We start from the raw sequence: 23,337 nt of genomic DNA on the forward strand, positions 1-23,337 counted from the left end.
ATAAATTATCCAGTCTAAGGTATTTTGTGATAGCAGCCTGAGTGAGCTAAGAAAGGTATACTTCTCCTGGCCTGGATGAGTGCACAAGGAATGAACAGAGATGGAAAAGAGGTCCAAGGGCCGAGCTGGGGGCCACTGCAGCACTTGAAGGTTTGGGGGCTTGGAGGCTCTGGTGAAAGACTCTGAGTAGGAGCTGTTGGTGGGAAGTACAGGAGGAAAATCAGGCAGGTGGGGCAACTTGGAGGCTGAGCTTGGAGACAAGGACTGGTCACCTTGGGCAGTGCGAGTGTCACTGACTGAGAGTAAGGATGGGGGTGGGCAGTGGGGACCTGAGGAGCCGGAGAGGGGATAGGACCACTGTCTCGGAGAGCGAAGGGTGAGAGGACTAGGGGGTAGTTGGACTGCCAGGTGGCAGCACAGGTCCTCCCACAGTTAGTGGTGCTGAATCAGAGTGCGGCCAGCCAGCCTGGATGTGCGTTCTGTTTCACTCTTGTTGAGCTGCTAGAGGACAGGCGTGAAACCAAGTGGAACTGAGGGTAAAGCAGTGTTGGAGTTTTGCAGGTAGGTGCCAGATGATGAGGGCAGCCAGTGAAGTCGAAGGTACATGGAATGAACTGTGAAATGGAAACACTGGCTTTTACTTTTCGATAATCCCATTGTTTCTCTTTTTGGCATCCCGTCTCTTCATAATTTAGAACTATCGTAATCATTTTTCACTCAAGACTGTTCAGCCAAGTGCAGTTTATTTAACAGCACTCCTCCAGTGAGCTTACTTAGCTATGTGTTTATTTGTGCCTGTCTCCTGTTAGTAAGCTGGTATGAAAGTCCTGCTGAACTAGTTGTTTCAGTCTTGGAGATCAGCAGCAGTATGGGGAGAAGCCAAGCTGATGTTAAAGCCCACCATCCTTCCCTCCCCCGCTCCCAGCACCTAGTGGTTGAGGAATTCAGAATTGAATACTGCCCTTTGCTACTGTTCTTCTCTCCTAACTTGCCAGTAAACTTCCAAGAGCAGTATGTGTCTTGTGCTCCTCTTCTGGTCTTCTGTTGTGCATACACTTAAATACATGGCTCTCAGACTATAAATAATCTGCATCAGTTAACACTCCCCTCTGTTCTGAAGGCTGGGCTGCTGGAGCCCTGACTGTTGGTGGCTGTGCTGTTTTGCAGTGCTCATGTTCTCTGCTTGGGAACCGAGCATGCAGCTTTAATGTCAGGCTCTGCCCTCCTGTCCCGTCATAGGATCCGGGACTCCTCTCCCCATCTTGGGAGGGCTGGCCTGGGGATTTCATCTGGGAAGCCCTGCCCAATGTTAGCCTCTAGCTGGACTGAGCAGGTAATGTTTGTGAGTGCTGAAATATTTTAACCAGATGTCCCTCCTCCAAAGAGCCCTTTGTCCTGGAGGTTCATGGAAACATGAGCTGCCCATCTGCCTTTGGGCCCAGGCTTCTCAGATTGCAACAAGATTGTTTAGGACACCAAAGAGATATTTATTTCTATACAGGAAAGATCCACAGACTGTGAAGGTGAGTAGGACGTAAAGAAGATGAATTTTCTTCTGGAAAATGGCTCGTGAAATTTGTACATATGGAAGACAGAATGATCTAGTGCAAGGAAACCCTTGAAGACCTGTTCTAGAAGGAATACATGAGGGACTGATAGAGTTTGCCCTTGCGTTGTGGTAAGGGGGGCAAAAAGTACCATGAAATTCTAGGTAGAAAGCACATTCTGAGCAGTATATAATTCAACTCATTTTTAAAATATGGTTAAATATACTTATTAAAATGTAAGTATGTAAATATTTAACTGCTTAAATATGCTTATTTAATGCCTGATACTGTTCATCACCATGTTAGGTGTGTGGGCAGCTAAGATATGAGATCCTCGTAGAATCTGACCATGTTTCCCAAAGTGAGCACATGCCCATAGGCATCAGTAACAAGTGTGGACTGAGCTGACTGCAGCCTCAGTGGACAGAGAAGACTTGTCCTCCAGCATTGTTACAGGCTGAACCCCTGCTGGCACCCTGATGTTGACATTAGTGATGTTGGAATTCAGATAAGGGAGAGAGCCGCTGGCTGGATTCCACAGAGAGGCAGGACTTGAAGGATAAGAAGGATTAGATGGTGCCTTGAAGGGGAGGAGCAGGGAAGCCAGGGTCAGGTGTGAGGAAAGGGGAAGGTGCTAGAAAGAGGAGTTTGTACTTAATGCTGTAGCCTGGGGAGGTGGCCCATGCCTTGGCTGTTCCACAGGTCCCTTAGATTCTATGGGAGCAAAGGAGAAGCCACTGTGTTTACCCCAGACTTGCCTTCTTCCTACCCTCCCCGCTCATCTTGGTGTACTCATCACCATGTGCCCAATCTGCGAAACTGGAAATGGCATTGTCATCCTCAGGCCCCCACTTTTTGTCACCTACTGTGATCCAGCAGTCACTGAGTTGGGAGGCCTCCTCGTTTGTTTAATCATATTCTACTATTAAATTTCCTGCCCCTTGTAATCCCCCCTCTCCTGAGTCTTCATTCTTGTTTCTGCCCAAACTGTTTCCAGATCACAAATATGATTCTGTGAGTTCTGTGCTCAGAAACTCCTGGTGATTCTACACCACCCACAGGACAAAGTCTAGACTCTGCTCTTTCTAACCTGGCCCAGCCCCTTTTTCTGGCTGTCTTCTGGATCTGAGCCACCATCTAGAAGTGGTTTGAATGGTGAAGTATTTCAATTTCATGGAGCTAACAGGATGGACTATTTAAAAGCATGTGGCACATATGATCCCTATATATTTTCCTTATTAGCTATTCATAGGCACAGCACAGAAGAAGCATTTATATTTATAATCTCATATCACCAAGGAAAAGTTAAAATATGTTCAATAACTCGCTTTAAAAGGCAGCAGAAAAATAGATGTTACCTTTAGGGAAGATTTTCACCTGGAATGACTAATTTTTTAAAAATCTAATGCTTAAAGAGATAAGCCTCAGTTACCTGGAAAACCTACTTCTGATGCCCCATAAATGAAATGTCAGGTGGTCAGCAGAGCATGTGGAGCTCCTGATAGATCCTATCAGGAAGGGAGAGACGTAGATAAGCAAGACCTGAACAATCACTAGAAAGCAATCGCAGATGCACCTGACGTGTTTACATAGGCTCCCACAGAGGCAGCTGCACAGCCCTGCGGTGCTAGCCTCTGTCTGGCAGGGAGGCTAGGGTTGGGGCCCAAGGCCTTTAACATTAAATATACCTTTCCTTTGATGAAAATGGGTTTGAATGATATTTCTTGGAAATTGAGGTAGGTTCTTTGTTTTTTGGCTCAGCACTTAGAAGATAAGAAACAAACCCAGGCACATTTTGGAGGAGTTGGTTGCTCATCATGTGCTTTAGAAGTGATAGCAACCCCCACGGAGTGCAGTAAGAAGCAGCAGGATAAAGCAGGCACAAAGGGGCTTCGGTGCGTGGACCAGCCTTGGGCTGCCTTTCCTCAAAGAGAACAGATCTCTCAGTTGAGAGTTCTTGGGGCAGGGATGACAGTGTTAACGGGGGAGGAAGCGTCATTGTGGGCAACCTATGAAGAGGCAGCCTTCAGTGACCTTGGGTGTGTGTTCTGAGTGCCCTCACTGGGTGCACACCTTAGTGACCCCCTGCTGGTACATTGTGCTGTGAAGAATAACACGGAGAGACAGAGTGACCGTTTTTTTTTTTGTTTGTTTGTTTTTTGTTTTTTTTTTTTTTTTTTTTTTGAGACGGAGTCTCGCTCTGTCGCTCAGGCTGGAGTGCAGTGGCCGGATCTCAGCTCACTGCAAGCTCCGCCTCCCGGGTTTACGCCATTCTCTCGCCTCAGCCTCCCGAGTAGCTGGGACTACAGGCGCCCGCCATCTCGCCCGGCTAATTTTTTGTATTTTTTTAGGAGAGACGGGGTTTCACCGTGTTAGCCAGGATGGTCTCGATCTCCTGACCTCGTGATCCGCCCGTCTCGGCCTCCCAAAGTGCTGGGATTACAGGCTTGAGCCACCGCGCCCGGCCACAGAGTGACCGTTTTACCCTGATCTCAATTCCACACACACTTGGTGGCAGAAGGTATGGCTGGGATTAGGGGCTGTGGTGGACCTGTTCCTGCCATGGGGGATGAGGTCCCTCCTTCTGATCTTCGAGTGGTGGGGTAGGGTGGAGTGGGGTAGAGTCGGGTGGAGGGTGGGACTGGAGGCAATGTTGCCTGACAGAGGAGGCTGCTGCTGGAATTACGACAGTGTCGTGTGTCTCCTCCTATTAATCCCCATGTGGAACAGCAGGTAGCTTGAGAAGCCTGAATTGTGACTTAGTTCCTGGCTGTGGTGCTGCTTAAACAGACGAGCCTTGTTAGCCAGTGAGTTTGTGCAGTCAGTTCTTACTGAAGTCAAGCCTTTGGTCCAAGGGAAAACAAAGCTACAGGAAACATGGAACTTTCTTACACCTTCTTGAAAATGCAAGTCATGTTGCCTAGGAAATACTTCTCTCACCAAGTATTCTGCACCCTGCCAACAGTGGAACTGTGGAAGAGGCAGCTGAAGCTATTCCAAGAAAGTGCTAGCAGTTTGGTAATAAAAGGAAGTGTCATATCTCTCCTGCCTCTAGACTGGGTTTCTCGAAGTGCACATGGCCAAAAGGAAACTGTGCTGCACTCTGGCAGGTGATTACATGCTGTCCTCATGGACACCTTGGCCGGGTGTCCAGTCTGCACTGGGTGAGGGTGTGCACATGCCATGTGCAAAGATCTACAGTGCTGCACACAGTGTGTTGAGCGAGAGGGTGCCAAGTGCTGGGATGGGTGTAGATAAACAAAAGCAAATAGGTGCAGTACTGTGCAGCCTGCCCAAGTTCTCAAAGCTTGCTGCCAGACTGAAGACTGCCGGCAGCCTCTCCTGGGCTGGGTCAGGAGTGGAAGGGTGTCTTCCCCTTGCTAATTAGGAGGGCACTTCTAAAGCATTTATCTCTAACACAACCAAATGGTCTGCTGAAGGTGAACTGCTTTAGTGAGGAGGGAAGGTGTGACCATGGACTCAGCGATGGAGAAAGCCAGGGGTGATGTGCCCCAGAGCCCTGACCAGTCCTTCCTGGCAACTCTGAGTGACCCACGTGTGACCCTGCTGTCTGTCCACAAGCAGTGGTCCTTTAGGAAGAGCCCTGGGGTTAGGCACTCAGCCAGGCCAGTGTCTACCGTGGAGGAAGGCACTCCACTGTCAGAGGAAGGAGAATTTCCACAGAGAGTTTTGAATGGAACCTGGGAAATGAGTTCCAATCAGGTCAGTGCAATTGCAGATGGGCTAAAAAGCCTGGAAGGGCTTGGACCCAGTTTAAAGATGAAGGGTTCTCTCCATATCTCTTGTGTGGGGTATTGGGGGAGGTCTGGGGAGTGCAATGAGAGTGTGAATGTAGCACCTGGCTTGGAAGTTTGGATTTTGTTGCTATTTGTTTTCAGAATATTTTGTAAGCCTCTATGAAGCAAAAGTTTTCCACAATGCAAGTCGAACAAAAATGAATCCTTCCTTCTATTTACTAATGTGTTTTATACTGTATACTTTATTTTGTTAATCTGTACATTTTAATTAAACATTTTGAAAATGTTGCAAAATGAAGTTCCTTTTCTTAAGCAAATTAAAGTTTTGTTACTCCAAAGGCTAGGTCATGTCCAAAAGTAAGGCACTATAACATTTTGTAAAAATGTGCCTTTTAGTAGCATTTCTGAGCAACTGGTGGTGTGTATGGGGTCTTTTTCATTGACCTAGTCAGACGAAAATAAAAAATGACTTTCGAAGGCATTTACTAGTTAGATACAAAGGAAGGTTTCATAAGTACTTGCTTCCTCTAAGACTTATTTTTATGTTGTTCATTGGTTAAAGTCCCAAAGACTAAAGGACATTTTGTGAAAATAACTTTTGAATGTACTGTGCAAGAGATTTACATACGTTGAAATCACAGGGTACTTGGATATTGAAGACAGACACTCCTTTTGAGTATTTAAAGATTCTGCATTTTGCTATCAGGTTTTTAACCAAGGATGTAACTATGCTCAGATGTATTTATTTTAAAATTTAAAAGTGGTTTTTGGTGTTCTGAATTTGTGCAGATTTCCAAGAGACTCTTTCAAAGTTTCTTTCCAGGCAAATTCAAAAATAGGAAATGTAGAATTGTTCAGTGGCTGCCAGTTTGGGTAGCTTCTCCACAGAGGTTCGAGTGGTTTTCAGGGAGGGAAGTAAGGTGATAGATACAATTTTAATTACTTTGTTTTCTAAAGTAGTTTTATAATTTTCATTTCATTATCTCTTTAAACTGTATTAAACCAGTAGCTAAACTAATGTGTTACATCACTTAGAATTTTAAAGAGTGACAGAGCATTTAATCTTTTAATCAGGCTTTTCATATGTTGCCAGGTTATACAATATATGGTGAACATTTATACTTTTACCCGTGTTGTTTAAAATAATGAAATATTAAATATTTTGGGGTGCAAATGCTTGAGGCATTTTAAAAAAATGTCCAAACTGTTACTTTACCATTTCCAGCCTATATCTGAAGTTTTGAGATATGACATATGCTAGTGATTTTTAAGGTCAGCACCAATCTGTGATTAGTGGGGCAACCTGAAGCTGAGTAGGGGAGCCTCTTCAGAAAGGAGAGCTGGGAAAGAGGCCTTGGTGGAGGGGATCTGAGTGCAGACCCATTACAGGTTGTGGGACCTGGGCAGGTGAGTCTTGGACACTCTTCTTTAGATTCTTCATTGCAAAGCGGATGATAAATCCTGCCTCATACGATTGTGAAAGCACTTTGTAGATTATCATACAAATGCAAAATAGTGTTACTTCTGCCAAAATTACGCTTTTTCAGAATAAGAGATATGTTTGATGTGTTGTTTGAATGTCAGGATAGGACTGTGATAACCCAGTAATCTATCTGATCACAGTTGCAACTCTGTTTTTCCTTTGTTTGTTTTTTTTTTCTAAATTTTTTATTTTGGGACATGGTCTCTTGCTGATGCTGAGGCTGGAGTGCAGTGGCATGATCATGGCTCATAGCACCCTTGACCTCCTGGGTTCAAGTGATCTTCCTGCCTTAGCCCCTTGAATAGCTGCCACCACAGGCACAAGCCACCATGTCCAATTTCTCTTTTTATTTGTAAAGATGTGGTCTCCCTATGTTGCCCAGGCTGGTCTCAAACTCCTGGGCTCAAATGATCCTCCTGCCTGCCCCTCCCAAAGTACTGGGATTATAGATGTGAGCCACCAGGCCTGGCGGCTCTATTTTTTCTAAAGCTCTGATTATAAAAGTAACATATACTCATATACAAATTTATGATGGAATGAGGAGAATACAAAAAAGTATAAAGAAGAAAACCAAAGCAATCATTCTCCCAACAAATATGAATGTGTATATGTATATGTGAGTATGTTTATGTGTACATAATTATGTTTTTAAAATAAATATGGAGTCAAATTTTACATACTATCTTATACTTTGCATTTCTTACTGAATATTTTGTGAACATTTCTATATGTCAATGTATATGTACATCTGTATTATTATTATTATTGTTATTTTGAGACAGAGTCTTGCTCTGTCACCCAGGCTATAGAATGCAGTGGCATAATCTTGGCTCACTGCAACCTCCACCCCCTGGGTTCAAGTGATTCTCCTGCCTAAGCCTCCAGAGTAGCTGGGACTATAGGCACCTGCCACCATATCTAGCTAATTTTTCTATTTTTAGTAGAGATGAGGTTTCACCATGTTGCCCAGGCTGGTCTCAAACTCCTGACCTCAAGTGATCCACTCACCGTGGCCTCCCAAAGTGCTGGGATTACTTGCGTGAACCACACTGCTTGGCCTATATTATTTTTTATTGCAGTTCCACTTTTAAATTTAGGATTAATTTTTAGGAAGAATTTAATTATCCTTAAATAGAAGAAATTTGCAGTAGCTGGTTTATGATTATAAAAACCAACCCAAAAGTTAATTTCAGTTGTGACTCAAAGTCTGTTATAAATCAACTTTGGCACCTTGAGAACTAACATTTAGCACTTGGTATATGGTAGAAAGCTTGCTTGTGTCACTTAATCATTTTAACAACTTTAGTAGGCATCATCAGTCCACCTTTAACAGATGAGAAAGTTGACTGAGAGCTTAGGTTTCCTGAAAGATTTAATCCCAGGTCTGTCTGATGACAAGTCCTTGCTTTTCCATTGGAACACTGAAGTATTATTTAATACACTGGGCGAAATAGAGTTTTGAAAGTATTGGAAAACTGCTAATTCATAGTGAATGGAAAGTTAGCTTTTAGGTGGCACATTGTTCAGAAAGGACACAGGCAGCTGCTATGAATAAAACATTTAAAAATTGCTGTTTATGTCCAGCGGATTTGTTTGCTTGTATTTTACATTTCTTATACAATGCAGAGTACATTCTGTACAATGTAGAATGAAATCATGACTTTGGGAAACTTGTTTCTTGGATTCTTCTATGTTTCAGACAGGCAGAGAGGGGAAAAAGATCTTTTTTAAAAGGCATAACTGGCAAAAACTCAAAGTCTGGAGGGCGCATTTCCCCCAACTCCCCTCCCACATCAGAAAGTTTCCATTTGCTGATGTGAGCAGGGCTAAGCCTGGTGAGGTTCCTAGGAATTAATTATGAAAAGGGGGAAATAGGGAGGAGGGCCTTCCCCACAAATCCCCTCCAGGAGAGCACGCTAACCAGAGTAGAAGGCAGGGGCTCAGTGCTTTGGCCCGGGTGTTCCTATCAGAGGTTCCACAGACAACCTTTCAGGCCTAGGATGGTGAGCTGGAGAGGAGTGGGTGCCTGCCTCTGAGGCTCTCCCTTCTCTAGCCCCTCCTTACCTCTCTCCTCTACCTGTCTTGGCAGGTGGGAAATGGTTGGAGGTTACTAGAAACTTGTTCCAGCTGTATACAGAATTCCCCTTTGTTTCCAGAAATAACTGCTTATGCCTCCTTACTCATGACTCTGTTGACTTCTTTGGCCAAGCTTGGCCGCTGTTTTTTTTTTTTTTTTTTTTTTCTGACAGAGTCTTATTGTGTCACCCAGGTTGGAGTGCAGTTGCTGCAGATCTTTGCTTTGCTGCACTGCGACCTCCACCTCCTGAGTTCAAGGGATCCTCCCATCAGTGATCCTCCCACCCTAGCCTCCTGAGTAGCTGGGACTGCAGGTGCACATTGGTTGCTGTTTTAATTTGTCATCGAATCCTGTATCTGACAGAGTTCAGTCCATGGTATCAAGCTATTGACTGAGTGAACAAATGAATGCACTAGAAGTAGATTTGTACTGCAGCAGGGGGGACTGATGTTAGACACTTTGAACTAATGGTGACTATAAGGTTGTTAGGTAGTGGACTTAGCATTTTTAGAGACCAGAATACGGATTTTGTTCTTAGGTAAGTGGTAGTTAGGTTCTTTTTTTTTTTTTCTTTAAATGTGAGATGAGTCTGGCTCTGTCGCCAGGCTAGAGTGCAGTGGTGCGATCTTGGCTCACTGCAAGCTCTGCCTCCTGTGCTCAACTCAATCGATTCTTCTGCCTCAGGCTCCCGAGTAGCTGGGACTACAGGTGCATGTCACCATGCCCAACTAATATTTGTATTTTTAGTAAAGACGAGGTTTCACCATGTTGTCCAGGACGGTCTCAATCTTTTGACCTGGTGATCCGCCTGCCTCGGCCTCCCAAAGTGCTGGGATTGCAGGTGTGAGCCATGGTGCCTGGCTGGGTTCGGTTTTATTTTTGCCTAGTTGAAATCAGGATGACCTGGCTGGCACAGATATATCCTTTCTAAAATAAAGGAAAAACAATAAATGAAGTGATGTGATCTAGTCATTTAAAGAAGTTACCTATCATTATGGAATGCTCAGCATCACTATTATTTTATTTGCTTTTGTAGAGAACATTTCAAGTGGATTCTTGAATTTAGTTATTCCTAAAAGTAGTATCTGCTGGATACAAACATTAGTAGCAAGGTATAGAAGTGTAGTTCTTTTCCTGTCTTAGATAAAGAGGACCGTCTTAATACAGTTCTGCAACTTTTTTTTCTTTTTAACATCATGGAAGTCTTTCCACGTCAATACATGTAAATTCATTATGTATACATAAAATATACATGGACTATATTTTATGTAGCCAGTTCTCTATAGAATAATATTGAGTTGGTTTCCAGGTTTTCACTATTTGAATGTAGCAGCGAACATTAATATGTAATTGTATATCTATATGGTAAAATTCCCAGAAGTGGAATTTCTAGGATAAAAGCAGTAATACTTTTTGAAGAGCAGTTTGACAAAATTTACCTTTCTACAAACAGTGGTTAAAAACTGTTTTTCCTTATACTCTTGTTTACTATATCATCAGACTTTTTAAATTAATAAAATAACATTTATTTTATAAAAAAGATTTATTAGATACTTAATATTTCTTTTTCTAAGGATTATTTGAAGTAGCATTACCCATCATGCATTTATAGAGTAGTGCTAATTTATAAGCATTAGGTTTGTATATGTCTTAAAGGAATACATTTGTTTTATGTGTCATACCTATAATTCTAGGCAGAAACCAATACTCCTTGGAGTACAGAGTAAAAAAAATAATAATAAAACCTCTTTGTTGGGAGAGGCTTGAAATACGGAATGTTATTAGAGAAGATTCTGAAGCAGGAAAGTGCTGTTAATTGATAAAAGTTAGATGGAATAATTGTTACAATAGACATAATTTGAAAGCAGCACATTCTCTGAAATGGTTGATTATAAACCTGTGTAGCACGAGATTGTGAATGGGTTTTCTGAGATAATATGGTGAAGTGCTTCTTGGAGAGGTTACCCTGTCTTATAGTTTGTGAATTTCTAAATTTCATTTTGTTGTATATTGAAAATAACATATTTATATGTACATATGTAGTGAGGTTTGTTAATTTTGTTTTTAATTTTACTCACTTTTTTTTTAGGCAAGTATCAGATATGCTACATTTTGTTTCTCAGTAAGGGTTAATATTTTCCCTTGCTGTGCTTGAGAGAAACAAATAGGCAATGAATAGTCATTTGCACAGAATTACCCAGAAAATTTACAGTCTGTCCTCAGAAGGGCAGAGATGGGGCTAATGCACACACAGCCCTGGCACATAGTAGGCCCTCCGATGTTTAAAGTAGATACAATTTAAATAATTGACAGTGGAAAGTCTTTCTGGACCATTGTGAAACAAGGTTCAAGGACAGAGTGAAGGGCTTGGGGGAATATGTACACTAGTTTTAATGATTAGTTTGCCTTATCAGTAAAATGGAGAAAACTATGTAAAGTACTAGAACCTTTCTGGGTCGTGTTTGAAGATCAAATGAGGTGATGTTTGTCCTCATAGTCATTCGTTTTGAAACATGTATGATGTTAATCTTTTTTTTTTTTTTTAATTATACTTTAAGTTCTGGGGTACATGTGCAGCATGTGCAGGTTTGTTACATAGCTATACACGTGTCATGGTGGTTTGCTGCACCCATCAAACCGTCATCCACATTAGGTGTTTCCTCTAGTGGTATCCCTCCCCAGCACCCTACCCCCGACAGGCCCCAGTGTGTGATGTTCCTCTCCCTGTGTCCATGTGTTCTCATTGTTTAGCTCCCACTTACGAGTGAGAACATGCAGTGTTTGGTTTTCCGTTCTTGTGTTAGTTTGCTGAGAATGATGGTTTCCACCTTCATCCATGTGCCTGCAAAGGATGTGAACTCATCCTTTTTTATGGCTGCGTAGTATTCCATGGTGTATATGTGCCACATTTTCTTTATCCAGTCTGTCGTTAATGGGCATTTGAGTTGGTTCCAAGTCTTTGCTATTGTGAATAGTGCCACAGTAAACATACGTGTGCATGTGTCTTTATCATAGAATGATTTATAATCCTCTGGGTATATACACAGTAATGGGATTGTTGGGTCAAATGGTATTTCTGGTTCTAGATCCTTGAGGAATTGCCACAGTGTCTTCCACAATGGTTGAACTAATTTACACTCCCACCAACAGTGTAAAAGCATTCCTGTTCTCCACATCCTCTTCAGCGTCTGTTGTTTCCTGACTTTTTAATGATTGCCATCCTAACTGTCATGAGATGGTATCTCATTGTGGTTTTGATTTGCATGTCTGTAATAACCAGTGACGATGATCTTTTTTCATGTTTGTTGGCTGCATAAATGTCTTCTTTTGAGAAGTGTCTGTTCATAATCTTCGCCCACTTTTTGATGGGGTTGTTTGTTTTTTTTCTTGTAAATTTGTTTAAGTTCTTTGTAGATTCTGGATATTAGCCCTTTGTCAGATGGATAGATTGCAGAAATTTTCTTGCATTCTGTCAATTGCCTGCTCACTCTGATGATAGTTTCTTTTGCTCTGCAGAAGCTCTTTAGTTTAATTAGATCCCATTTGTCAATTTTGGCTTTTGTTGCCCTTGTTTTTGGTGTTTTAGTCATGAAGTCATTGCCCATGTCTATGTCCTGAATGGTACTTATGGTTTTAGGTCTTGCGTTTAAGTTTTAATCCATCTTGAGTTAATTTTTGTGTAAGGTGTAAGGAAAGGATCCAGTTTCAGCTTTCTACTTATGGCTAGCCAATTTTCCCAGCACCATTTATTTAATAGGGAATCCTTTCCCCATTTCTTGTTTCTCTCAGGTTTGTCAAAGATCAGACGGTTGTAGATGTGTGGTGTTATTTCTGAGGCCTCTGTTCTGTTCCATTGGTCTATATGTCTGTCTTGGTACCAGTACCATGCTGTTTTGGTTACTGTAGCCATGTAGTATAGTTTAAAGTTAGGTAGTGTGATGCCTCCAGCTTTGTTCTTTTTGCTTAGGATTTTCTTGGCTATGCGGGCTCTTTTTTGGTTCCATATGAAATTTAAAGTAGTTTTTTCTAATTCTGTGAAGAAAGTCAGTGGTAGTTTGATGGAGATGGCATTGAATCTGTAAATTACTTTGGGCAGTATGGCCATTTTCATGATATTGATTCTTCCTATCCATGAGCATGGAATGTTTTTCCATTTGTTTGTGTCCTCTCTTATTTCCTTGAGCAGTGGTTTGTAGTTCTCCTTGAAGAGGTCCTTCACATCCTTTGTAAGTTGTATTCCTGGGTATTTTACTCTCTTTGTAGCGATTGTGAATGGGAGTTCACTCATGATTTGGCTCTCTGTCTATTATTGGTATATAGGAATGCTTGTGAGTTTTGCACATTGATTTTGTATCCTGAGACTTTGCTGAAGTTGCTTATCAGCTTAAGGAGATTTCGGGCTGAGATAATGGGGTTTTCTAAATATACGATCATGTCATATGCAAACAGAGACAATTTGGCTTCCTCCCTTCCTATTTGAATATCCTTTATTTATTTATTTCTCTTGCCTGATTGCTCTGGCCAGAACTCCCAATACTATGTTGAATAGGAGTGGTGAGAGAGGGCATCCTTGTCTTGTGTCAGTTTTCAAAGGGAATGCTTCCAGTTTTTGCCCATTCACTGTGATATTGGCTCTGGGTTTGTCATAAATAGCTGTTACTATTTTGAGATACATTCCATCAGTATCTAGTTTATTGAGAGTTTTTATCGTGAAGGGGTGTTGAATTTTGGCGAAGGCCTTCTCTGCATCTATTGAGATAATCATGTGGTTTTTGTCATTGGTTCTGTTTATGTGATGGATTACGTTTATTGACTTGTGTATGTTGAATCAGCCTTGCATGCCAGGGATGAAGCCGACTTGATCATGCTGGATAAGCTTTTTGATGTGCTGCTGGATTCAGTTTGCCAGTATTTTATTGAGGTTTTTTGCATCAATGTTCCATCAGGGATATTGGCCTGAAATTTTCTTTTTTTGTTCTGTCTCTGCCAGGTTTTGGTGTCAGGATGAGGCTGACATCATAAAATGAGTTAGGGAAGAGTTCTTCTTTTTCTATTGTTTGGAGTAGTTTTAGAAGGAATGGTATCAGCTCCTCTTTGTACCTCTGGTAGAATTCGGCTGTGTATCCACCTGATCGTGGACTTTTTTTGGTTGGTAGGCTATTAAGTACTCCCTCAATTTCAGAACTTGTTATTTGTCTCCCACTATTATTGTGTGGGAGTCTAAGTCTTTTTGTAAGTCTCTAAGAACTTGCTTTATGAATCTGGGTGCTCCTGTATTGGGTGCATATATATTCAGGGATTTGACTTCTTCCTAGTTTAGACTTGGAGGGTGTATGTGTCCAGGAATTTATCAATTTCTTTCAGATTTTCTAGTTCATTTGCATAGAGGTGTTTATAGTATTCTCTGATGGTAGTTTGTATTTCTGTGGGATCGGTGGTGATATCTCCTTTATCATTTTTTATTGCATCTATTTGATTCTTCTCTCTTTTTTCTTCATTAGTCTGGCTAGCAGTCTATCTGTTTTGTTGATCTTTTCAAAAAACCAGCTCCTGGATTTATTGATTTTTTTTGAAGGGTTTTTCGTGTGTCTATCTCCTTCAGTTCTGTTCTGATCTTAGTTCTTTCTTGCCTTCTGCTAGCCTTTGAATTTGTTTGCTCTTGCTTCTTTAGTTCTTTTAATTGTGATGTTAGGGTGTTGATTTTAGAGCTTTCCTGCTTTCTTTTGTGGGCATTTAGTCCTAGAAATTTCCCTTTAAACACTGCTTTAGCTGTGTCCCAGAGGTTCTGGCATGCTGTGTCTTTGTTCTCATTGGCTTCAAAGAACTTATTTATTTCTGCCTTAATTTCGTTATTTACCCAGTAGTCATTCATGAGCAGGTTGTTCACTTTCCATGTAGTTTTGCAGTTTTGAGTGAGTTTCTTAATCCTGAGTTCTAATTTGATTGTGCTGTGATCTGAGAGACTCTTTGTTATGATTTCTGTTCTTTTGCATTTGCTGAGGAGTGTTTCACTTCCAGTTATGTGGTCAATTTTAGAATAAGTGCGATGTGGTGCTGCGAAGAAAGAATATTCTGTTGATTTGGGGTGGAGAGTTCTGTAGATGTCTATTAAGTCTGTGTGGTCCAGAGCTGAGTTCAAGCCCTGAATATCCTTGTTAATTTTCTCCCTCATTGATCTGTATAATATTGACAGTGGGGTGTTAAAGTCTCCCACTATTATTGTGTGGCAGTCTAAGTCTTTTTGTAAGTCTCTAAGAACTTGCTTTATGAATCTGGGTGCTCCTGTATTGGGTGCATATATATTTAGGATAGTTAGCTCTTGTTGTTGCGTTGATCCCTTTACCATTATGTAATGTCCTTCTTTGTCTCTTTTGATCTTTTTGATCTCTTTTATCTGAGACTAGGATTGCCACCCCTGCTTTTTCTGGCTTTCTATTTGCTTGGTAAATCTTTGTCCATCCCCTTATTTTGAGCCTATGTGTGTGTTTGCACATTAGATGGGTCTCCTGAATACAGCACATCGATGAGTCTTTACTCTTTATCCAATTCGCCAGTCTGTGTCTTTTAATTGGGGCATTTAGCCTGTTTACGTTGAAGGTTAATATTGTTATGTGTGAATTTGAGCCTGTCATTATGATGCTAGCTGGTTATTTTGCCCGTTAGTTGATGCAGTTTCTTCATAGTGTCTATGGACTTTACAATTTGGTATGTTTTGCAGTGGCTGGTACCAGTTGTTCCTTTCCATGTTTAGTGCTTCCTTCAGGAACTCTTGTAAGGCAGGCCTGGTGGTGACAAAATCTCTTAGCATTTGCTTCTCTGTAAATGATTTTATTTCTCCTTCGCTTATGAAGCTTAGTTTGGCTGGATATGATATTCTGGGTTGAAAATTCTTTTCTTTAAGAATGTTGAATATTGGCCCCTATTCTCTTCTGGCTTGTAGAGTTTCTGCAGAGAGATCTGCTGTTAAGTCTGATGAGCTTCTCTTTGTGGGTAACCCGACCTTTGTCTCTGGCTGCCCTTAACATTTTTTCCTTCATTTCAACCTTGGTGAATCTAACAACTATGTGTTTTGGGGTTGCTCTTCTTGAGGAGTATCTTTGTGGCGTTCTCTGTATTTCCTGAATTTGAACATTGGCCTGCCTTGCTAGGTTGAGGAAGTTCTCCTGGATAATATCCTGAGGAGTGTTTTCCAGCTTGGTTCCATTATCCCTGTCACTTTTGGGTACACCAGTCAAACGTAGGTTTGGTCTTTTCACATAGTCCCATATTTCTTGGAGGCTTTGTTTGTTCCTTTTCATTCTTTTTTCTCTGATCTTGTCTTCATGCTTTATTTCATTAAGTTGATCTTCAGTCTCTGATATTCTTTCTTCCGCTTGATCAGTTCAGCTGTTGATACTCGGGTATGCTTCACGAAGTTCTTGTGCTGTGTTTTTCAGCTCCAAGAGGTCATTTATGTTCTTCTCTAAACTGATTCTCGTTAGCAATTCCTCTAACCTTTTTTCAGGGTTCTTAGCTTCCTTGCATTGGGTTAGAACATGCTACTTTAGCTTGGCAGAATTTTTTATTACCCGCCTTCTGAAGCCTACTTCTGTCAATTTGTCAAACTCATTCTCTGTCCAGTTTTGTTCCTTACTGGCGAGGAAGTTATGATCCTTTGGAGGAGAAGAGGCGTTCTGGTTTTTGGAATTTTCAGGCTTTTTGCGCTGGTTTCTCCCCATCTTCGTGGATTTATCTACCTTTTGTTTTTGATGTTGGTGACCTTCGGATGGGGTTTCTATGTGGATGTCCTTTTTGTTGATATCGATACTATTCCTTTCTGTTTGTTAGTTTTCCTTCTAACAGTCAGGCCCCTCTGCTGCAGGTCTGCTAGAGTTTGCTGGAGGTCCATTCTAGACCCTGTTTGCCTGAGTATCACCAGCAGAGGCTGCAGAACAGCAAAGATTGCTGCCTGTTCCTTCCTGGAAGCATCGTCCCAGAGGGGCACCCGCCAGATGCCAGCCGGAGCTCTCTTGTATGAGGTATCTTTTGACACCTGGTCAGGGACCCACTTGAGAAGGCACCCTTAGCAGACCTCAAGCACTGTGCTGGGAGATCCACTACTCTCTTCAAAACTGGCATGCGGGGACCTTTAAGACTGCTGAAGCTGCACCCACAGCTGCCCTTTCCCCCGGGTGCTCTGTCCCAGGGAGAGGGTGGTTTTATCTATAAGCCCCTGACTGGGGGCTGCTGCCTTTTTTTCAGGAATGCCTGAAAAATCACATTTATTTTCTGCTTATGAAAGTAATACTTTTTTTTAAATTTAAGTTTGAAAAATTGGGAAATATGTACAGATATTTTTAAAAATGAGTATTTCATAACTCACCCAAAGGTAACCTGAATTTTCTCTGCTGATATTTAAGTATATCCCCTGTATACTTATGTTCATAGAGGTTAATATGGGACATTGATTCTTCCTCAGTGGGGGTTTTAGAGACCAACCCCCACTGGCCTGGATGCCTGGGGTGGTTTGGGTGAGATCCTTTCTTGAGTCAGGCATTATTTTTGACCTGTGCCCTCCCCTTTGAATTTGTGGCATCCAGAGAATTCTTAGATAAGGCTGAGCAAGGCAGTACTCGTTCCAGATATTCAGGATGTACGTGGTCCAGAGCTGTTGTCTCCTCTAACTTGTGTCCAGCCTTCTCCTTTAAGTGTGGTTGCCTTATTAGGGATATCGAGGAAAGTGGAGCAAGTGTGGATATTCTGCTGTAGTTTTTCTGAGGTGACAGATACTAGTGGGTGAAGCCAGGGCTCAGGCAGCTCAGCTCTCTTGCGTGTTAGTCTGGCTTGCTGCTTGCAGGTATGGCTGTTTATTTTCATTTCACTTTTTTGCATTGTAGTCTGTTCCTATAATTAACATTGCTAAAAAGAAAAGGTTACTCTAAAAAGTTGTTTTTAAAAAATATAGAGCGTCCTGGATTTCTGAGCAGCATTTGAATCCCAGCTGTTACTTATGTTGATTTGTGCTCTTGGATAAGCTTCTGAGTCAGTTTCAACAGTGAAATGGTGATAATACCTCCTTCTAGAATTGTCCTAAGCATGAGGGATATAAAATGCCATCCTCATAAAATAACACTCAGAATCATTAATTATTTGTTATTATTGGATCTGTGTGCATATGAAAGAATCCGGACGTTTTTGTATTTTGAATCCCATGAAAGTTCACATGTATTAAGTTGTATGGGGGGAGGTGATGTATTTGAAAAGTTGCATGCACGTATAACATGTTTGCCTCATAAGTTGTTATGGGTGTTACACATCCTTCAAAGTGAAACTCTTGCGGATAGGCAGCAGGGGATTGAGTGGTATCCTATTTAAGGTTGATGGGAATCCAGCAGTGATCAAGAGACCTCCGAAGTGGCTAGTGGTCCTTCACTTGTGCATGGGTTAGTATTTTTTGATTTGTGATCACAGCCACTTTCTAACAAGGCATGTTGTTTCTGCTTTTTCACTGTCAGATTGGCTTTGAAACCCTTCATCAAAACATGTCACCCAGTTTCTGAGTTCTTCATATCAGAATGGCTTCTCCAGAGATTTTGTTTTCCTTTCTGGCTTTCTCTTGGTGAATCAATAGTTTTTTTTTTAACCTGTATTTTATTTTAAAAGCCCTGGCACTCTCAGCAAATTCCATGTGACTTGGGTACCTAGAGAGAGAATTGAAATTCACTTTTTGACTCCCTTCTGTGGCCTCCTGTGCTTCCAGTCCTTTCTCATCCTGATGTCTACCATCGTTTATCAAAAATTCAAAAGCTAGAAAAAGTCATTCCGAAGCCAGGTGTTGGGTCTGCAGAAAATGTCCCAAATGTCTGCAAGAAGTGCAGAATCTAGTGGGAATTAGATAAACCAGGCTTTCACAAGGCTTTCTGGGATACCCATGTAGAACCCTGGCCTGCTGTCCGTTTCTATGACTCTTTGATGAACCCTTAAATCTAAACCTTTGTTTGTTTTTTAAAACTCATCAGGAGAGTTTTTTTCCCCCAAAGATCATCTTAATTGAAGAACTGAATTAAAAGCATACATATGCCCTGTGTCTACACTTAAAACTATCCAAACACTATCAGTTGTTTAATGAGGTTGTTCCTAGACCAACAGATACTCTAGTGTTTTGTAGAGATATGTTGTTTGCACTCTAGTGTTTTGTAGAGATATGTTGTTTGCAAGGCTTTGTCTTCTGTAACTGCTTGGCCTTAAAAACCTGCCTGTCTAGAAAGGGGGGCCTCTGAGTAGTGTTTGATAATAAGAAATTGCTTTCAATACTTCTCCAAACCGTTTTGGCAGAAATGTAGAATCAACAGTCTAGAAATCAAGAGCCACTGTTGTGGTTTGGGGTTTGTTAAGTTGTAGTTGGAACAAGGACCAAAAAATGTAAATTGGGTAGTATATCATGAGGGATTTGTTTTTCCAACAAACTAGGTGGTTGAGGGTTATGTCTTATTATGAGGAAGAGGTTTTGCTTAATAAGGTAGTATATGAAAATGAATGTCTTTGAATATCTTCTTAGTTTTTCTTTTATCCTTGGTTCCTTTTTCATTAAACAAGTATTTAATTAACACCAACTACAATCAAGTCACTGTTCTGAGTCTTCTTTGTGCTCATGTTATTTTAATTTTAAATTAATTTTTAGGTTTTGGTAATGTGTGTATTGTACAGTAAGATATACAGTGAAAGTAATTCTTCTCTGTATCCCAGCCACCTGGTCCCCTTCGGCTGCCTAATCTTCCTCAAATTCTCTACTAGCTTTTGCATTGTCCCAGAGATAATCCATGCCTATACAAGCATCCATTTGTATGATATTCTCTTGTTTCACACAGGTAGTGCTAGCACCGTGATAGAATTGTAGTGAACTACACGCCCTTGTATTCAAGCTCGGTGTAATTCCTGCCCATATTGACTGTGCTTGGCTGTGTGACTGGTTTTGGCCAATGGGAGTTAATAAGTGTTATGCAAGCAGAGACTTGATAAGAGCTAGCACTTTGAAATGTGTTCTAGAGGAGTGCTTGCTATTGTGACACCCCCTGTCAGTACCCAGAAGCCCCCAGCTGTGAGGTCCCCACCTAGTCATAAAGAGAAGCCACATGGAAGAGAACTGGGTCCCTGCCAACAACCTCAGCGGAGCCCCTAGACAGCAGCAAGCATCCACTTGGCAGCCATGTCATGAATGAACTGTCTTCTTGGAATTGGAACTGCCAACCCCATTCAGGCCACCTCCAGTGGTGCTATGTGGAGAAGAGACAAGCTTTCCCTGCCGAGCCCTGTACAAATTGAAAAATTGTGAGCTGTTGCTAGTAAGCTACTAAATTTGGTTTGTCATGTAGCAACAGATAACAAACACATACTATATATATGGTATTTTCTGTGCCTTGTTTTTGTTGTTGAGCAGTATATTAGATATCAGCTTATTTCAGTACATACAGAGCCACATCATTCATTTTAAGAGCTGAATAATATTCCATTTATGGCTGAACAATAATTAGCGTCTTATCGATGGACGTTGATGTTTCTAATCTTTCGCAGCATTTAATATCTCCATGGCATGCTTCCTTTTGCCCATGAACAAATATATTTATTGGGTAAATTCTTAGAAGTAGAGTTGCTGAGTAAAAGAGTATGTAAATTTGTAATTTTAATAGGTATTGCAAATTGCCCTCCAGAGAGGTTACACTCCCACTAGCAATGTAGGAGGACTGTGCACTGCAGCAAATGGTGAGCCCTGTGCCACAGTGTGGTTGGAATGTTACATTTCTCTTTAATATTTTCTCATATATTTTAAAAACCACATGCATTTCCTTTTTGATGAACTGTCTTCTTTTTTGTTTGGATTGTTGGCCCTTTGCTTTTTTGGAGGAACTCCCTGTATATTAAAGAAATTAGCTCTTAATGTATACTATGTGAAGCAGATCTTTTGTCCCCCAGTTATTTATCTTTTGACTTCATTTGAGTAATTTTTTGTCCTTATTGTATTTAGTTATGTCACATTTTTTATAGCTTTTGGATTTTCTTGGTTTTATTCTGGTTTGTTTGTCATATTTAGGCTTTTCTCAATTTGAGATTATTGTAGATATTCTCCTATGTTTTCTTCTAGTATTCTTGTTGTTTCTTTTTTACATCTTAATCTTTGATCTGCCTGGAATGTCTTTTGACATATAGGTTTCCAGATAGGTGTCTAGTCAATTGTCTGTTAATATTGTTACACCATGTCATCCTTATTATACAGTCATGTGCCTCATAATAATGTTTTAGTCAATGATGGACTGCACATATGACACTGGTCCCATGATATTACAATGAAACTGAAAAATTCCTATTGCCTAGTGATCTCACAGCTGTTATAATGTCATAGTAATGCATTACTCATGTATTTTTGGTGAGCTAGTGTAAACCAACCTACTGTACTGCCAGTCATATAAAAATAGAGCACGTACAATTCTGTACAGTACATAATACTTGATAATGATAATAAATATGTTACTGGTTTATGTATTTACTATACTCTTCATTGTTATTTTAGAGTGTACTCCTTCTACTTATAAAAAGAAAAAGTTAACTGTAAAATAGCCTTAGGCAGGTCCTAGGAGGTATCCAGAAGAAGGCATTGTTATTTTAGGAGATGACAGCCCCATGCCTGTTATCGCCCCTGAAGACCTTCCAGTGGGAGAAGATGTAGAGATGGAAGACAGTTATATTGATGATCCTAACCATGTGTAGGCCGAGGCTAATGTATGTGTTTATGTCTTAGTTTTTAACAAAAAGGCTTAGTTTAAAAATAAAACATTTAAAAACTTATGGGATAAATATATAAAGAAAGAAAATTTTATACAGCTGTCCAGTGTGTTTGTGCTTTAAGCTAAGTGTTTTTACAAAAGAGTCGAAAGTAAAAAAAAAAAAAAAAAATTAAACGTTTATGAAGTAAAGTTACAGCAAGCCGAGGTTAATTAATAAATTATTATTATTTTTTCAGCGACAGGGTCTTGTTTTGTCTCCCAGGCTGGAGTATAGTGGTGCAATCATAGCTCACTGTAACCTTGAACTCCTGGGCCCAAGCAGTCCTCCTGTCTCGGCCTCCCAAAGCATTGAGATTACGATGAGCCACTGTGTCTGGCTATGTTAATTTATTGCTGAAGAAAGGAAAATATTTTTTGTAAATTTAGTGAGCCTAAGTATACAGTGTTTATAAAATCGACAGTAGTGCAGTGTCCTAAATCTTCACATCTACTCACCACTCATTCACTGACTCACCCAGAGCAACTTCCAATCCTGCAAGCTCCATTCATGGTAAGTGCCCCATACAGGTGCACCATTTTTTAAATCTTTTATATTGTGTTTTTACTGTACCTTTTCTATGTTCAGCTATGTTTAGATACACAAGTACTTACCGTTGTGTTACAATTGCATACAGTATTCAGTACAGTAACATGCTGTATAGTTGTGTGGCCTAGGAGCAACAGGCTATCCCATACAGCTCAGGTGTGTGTAGTAGGCTACATCATCTAGGTGTGTGTAAGTGACTCCACGATGGTCACACAATGATGAAGTCACAAGGATGACTCATTTCTCAGAATGTATCACCATCCTTAAACAACATTGTTAAACGTTCACGTATTTACTGAATTCAGCAATATCTTTTAAACTGCTGTCCCCCAAATTACTTAATTATTCCTTTTTTCTCTTAGGAAATGCTACAGTGAATATTTACAATTCCATGTAATTATTAATCCCAAACCTTTGTGGATACAGAAATCAACATTTATATAGTCTGCATTTTAGAAGTTATTTGAACATTTGTGTTGTTAGGCTGCTCAAAAGCCAGTTGGCAAGGTCTGCATTTTATGCACAGGAAAAAGGAGAAGATCATTCCATGTAAAGGAGATTCACCTGAAGACAAGCAGGATTGTGTACAAATAGGGAGAAATGTGCTTTTTTGTGATGTGTCATATATAAAGGTCTGTTTCCAAATTTCTGAAGCACATAGAAGTTCTGGTGTAAAAAGTACATCTAGTTAAGACAGCTGTAGGCTGGGAGCCTGTGAAAGGAAGATTTTGCTTGTTAATAGAATGACTGAGACTACATCATCCCATGTAGAAACCAGGAAATAACACTTGTACTGTGTTGTGTTAAGAAAACAGGTTCTTTAATTAAGTGATGCACCTGAAATTTCAGGTAATGGCTACAGCTCTCCTGAACACCCAGGAGGATGGTGACACCGAGTCACAGGCAGAACTATGAAGTTCCTCGTGAAACTCAACTTCCTGTTCTTCCAGCCTTTCCCCTCCTGCCCCTTGGCTCAGCCACAGGTGCTAGTTAAACCTCGCCCAGGGAGCATACCTCCGAAGCTTTTTCACAGGCTTGTGGCCCACCTTTGGATTCCGACCGTGTGGGCCTGGGAAGTCTGCATTTGGAGCATGTACCTGTAGGGTGTTAAGCACATTTAACCTCTGC

The 23,337-nt window shown here is 40.9% G+C and overlaps 1 protein-coding gene across 1 annotated transcript in view; it reads left to right on the forward strand.

The window, feature by feature from the left end:
• Positions 1-23,337, forward strand: part of ATP7B (ATPase copper transporting beta) — a 77,128-nt gene that overhangs the window by 13,234 nt on the left and 40,557 nt on the right. The gene's annotated exons all lie outside the window — the stretch shown is intronic.

The sequence above is a fragment of the Rhinopithecus roxellana genome, chromosome 18 (genome assembly GCF_007565055.1).
Source record: "Rhinopithecus roxellana isolate Shanxi Qingling chromosome 18, ASM756505v1, whole genome shotgun sequence".
Taxonomy (NCBI): domain Eukaryota; kingdom Metazoa; phylum Chordata; class Mammalia; order Primates; family Cercopithecidae; genus Rhinopithecus; species Rhinopithecus roxellana.